Source organism: Macrotis lagotis, chromosome 6 (assembly GCF_037893015.1).
Source record: "Macrotis lagotis isolate mMagLag1 chromosome 6, bilby.v1.9.chrom.fasta, whole genome shotgun sequence".
NCBI lineage: Eukaryota > Metazoa > Chordata > Mammalia > Peramelemorphia > Peramelidae > Macrotis > Macrotis lagotis.
In genome coordinates this window covers 94,504,817-94,508,387 of record NC_133663.1, presented here as the reverse complement: position 1 = coordinate 94,508,387, position 3,571 = coordinate 94,504,817, and the positions used below count along the sequence as shown (strand labels likewise).

The following is a 3,571-nucleotide window of genomic DNA, read 5'->3' as shown; positions in this document are numbered from 1 at the left end:
TCTGATCACAGACATTTAGAATCAATTCTTGCCCTTGTTATATGTTGGAATAATAAGGGCAAGAATCACAAAATCTCTAAGTAGAGAGCAACCTTAGAATCTGCTCTACAACATGACCTACCAATACCTTTCTATCCTCATTGGTAGTGTTAAAACTATAGCCCAAAAAACTTCTGAGTGTGGTGTAAACTGGATTAAAATGTAATCAGAAAATGTAGAAAAATAAATAATAGCTGTGTGATCTTGGGTAAGTCACTTAATCCCATTGCCTTGCAACCCCCCCCAAAAAAAACCCCAGAAAATAAATAAATAATGTGGGCCTATTGTGATTCATTTCTTTTTTTTTTTTTTTTAGGTTTTTGCAAGGCAAATGGGGTTAAGTGGCTTGCCCAAGGTCACACAGCAAGGAAATTATTAAGTGTCTGAGGTTGGATTTGAACTCAGGTATTCCTGACTCCAGGGTCGCTGCTCTATCCACTGCGCCACCTAGCTGCCCCCCCCACCCCCCATAATCCATTTCTAATTGAGTCTGACATTGCTGTTCTACTTGGACATGTGATTTACTGAGTCTGATCAGTCTGCTTCTGGCTGGCTCTGTTTGGAAGTCTTTCCTTACAACATGCCAAAGTCTGCTTCTCTTTAGCTTCCAATGACTATTCCTGTTTCTGTCCTATGGAGTCAAGTAGTAAACATCTAATATTTCTTTACTCTATTATACTTGAAGATTAATATTACTTTTTACCAGTATGTCTTCTCTTCGCTGGACTAAACCTGCATTGTTCCCAAAACAAACAAGAATTGCAGTCAGCTCTGGGCAAATAGGAATGAGGGAGCTCTGATGACTTACAGCCCAAGTATCCAGTGTCCCAAAGACCCACAACCACTTCCCTCTGTCCCAAGGATAAACAGCAAGACTATGTTGAACATGGAAAAGCTTAATAGGAATGCCAAAAGATGTGATAAAGAAGAAAAATCTAAATAGACCAAGATTAAAAGGGCCATTTGAAAGGTCAATACAGAAGTTGCATGTGTACATGCTGCAAATTCAAACCACCTGAAAAACCAAGCAATTAGTTTCTTGAAAATTAGTGCTCAGTCTCTGTTTGACTAACATGACAGAAAAGGAAAATGACAAATGGTGGAGGAGATTTGGAAAAATTGGGACATTAATGCACTATGGTAGAGTTGTGAATTCGAGTAGCCATTCTGGAGAATAATTTGGAACTATAGCCAAAGGGCTATAAAACTGTGCATATCCTTTGACTCAGCAATGCCTCTTCTAAGTATGTATCCCAGACAACAATGTATCCCAGACAACAAAGAAAAGGGAAAGGGATCTATATGTAAAAAATATTTGTAGCAACTCTTTTTGTGGTGGCAAAGAATTGGAAATTGAGGGAATGCCGTCAATTGGGAAATGACTGAACGTATTAGAGTAAATGATAGTGATGGAATGCTATTGTGCTATGAAAAATGAACAGGATACTTTTAGAATAAACTGAAAAAACTTACATGTACTGGGGGGCAGCTAGGTGGCACAGTGGATAGAGTACCGGCCCTGGAGTCAGGAGTACCTGGGTTCAAATCCCTCCTCAGACACTTAATAATTACTTAGCTGTGTGACCTTGGGCAAACCACTTAACCCCATTTGCCTTACAAAAATCTAAAACAAACAAACAAAAAAAAACCTCACATGTACTGATGCAAAGGGAATGATATTGTAGGAATGATTAATAATGAAAGACTTAGCTACTCATATTAGAACAATGATCTAAGACAATTCCAAAGACTCATGATGAGAAATGCTAGGCATCTCTAGAGAGAGAACTAATGATCTCTGAAGGCAGATTGAAGCATATTTTTCAAATTTTTATTGTTTTATTTTGTTTGTATTTTCTTTTGCAATATGGCTAATATGGAAATATATTTTGCATGACTTAACATGTATAATTAATATTAAATTGATTGGCTTCTCAAGGAGGGCGGAGAAACAAAAGAGAAAAATAATTTATAACTCAAGAATTTTAAAAATTTTATTAAATATTTTTACATGTAATTGGGAAATATTTAATTAAATGTTTTTTTTAAAAAGAGATAAGGTACTTGGGTAAATGCTGTAGTAGCTAGAGTTCAAATGACTAGGCAAGGCAACTAAATCAAAGGCAGGTATAGTTAAATCTATAGATACTACATTGAAGATCATAAACTTTGAAACGATATCTACCTTATTGGACAAATTTGAATACCAGTTTGAAACATTAGACATTCAAACATAACAAATGGAAGGCATCATGCACAGCCTTACAACACTAACTATTCCACAAAATCAAGTAGATATGCTCCTTCAAGAGATGATAGATGAAGCAGACCCTAATCTCAACAGGAGCACCCAAGGGGTCATACTGATTCTGTTGTCACAAGTGTCACTTCAATAGAATAGGACAATCTATCAGAGACTTGTCCACCTCTGTGATCAAGTGTAACACAAGGAACTTGCTCCTCTCACTACACTTACTTCTGAAACCTCTTGAGTGTGGACATGAATGTATGTATGTGTGTGCATGGATATATAAAGAATGTTCAAATACTCTTGGTAGAATAAGATGCTTTGGGCTTGCAGTTCTTTAATGATAAAGATAAGTTTGAGGGAGCTTATATTCTTACTGGATTTTGTAATTCTGAACAGAATAGATTGAAATATGAATAATATTTTTTGCAGGTATCTAAGTGGCTAGAGTTTAATTGAGGGCCACTAAGTATCACAATGGATAGAGTACCAGGTCTAAAGTCAGGAAGACTTGAGTTCAAATTTAACCTCATACATTTACTAGCTTTGTGACCCTGAGGAAGTCACTTATCCTTTTTGCTTCAGCTTCTCATATGTAAAATGAGCTGGAGAAGGAAAATGTAGACCATTCCAGTATCTTTTACAAGAAAATTCCAATGGTGTCACAAAAAGTTGGATACAACTGAACATTAACAGTTTAACTCAATCTGTTTGAAACATCTTCATTAAATATTGTATCAAAACTCTAGTGCCAAAATACTGCATTTCCTTTTTAGAATTATTATTAAGTTAAAACATTTAACATTCAGTGTCCTTCTTATTTCTGCAGAACTGAGATGATACCTAAAATAAAATTTAATCAGAATGGATTAAGGCAAAGGAATTTTTCTGTTTTTTCACCTAGCCCAAAATTCATCATTCTCCATTTGTGGTATGCATGTTGGTCTACTTTTAAGTTTAGGTTACTATTGGTATCTTCCCATCATACTCTTGTATTAGATGCATTAATATTTGTTCACTAAAATCCTTATGAAATGATGATGTTCATCCATAATCACATGAAAAAAAGTGTCATACTACTCTCCATTTTCAAGAGAGATTAACATTCATTTGAATTTTTTTCAAGATCTAGTGGTGATTCACTCACAGTCATATATATATATATATATATATATATATATATATATATGTATATGGAATTCCATATATTGTGTTGAAATACTAAAATTAAGAGAGACTGCTATTGCTATTAGATTTTTACTACCTGATATTTTTAAAGAATGT

General features: G+C 34.8%; 1 pseudogene; it reads left to right on the top strand.

Annotated features, from left to right (window-relative positions):
• Window positions 1–925: 925 nt before the first annotated feature.
• LOC141492159 (charged multivesicular body protein 1B2-like) lies at window positions 926–2,473 on the top strand (annotated as a pseudogene).
• Window positions 2,474–3,571: the final 1,098 nt, after the last annotated feature.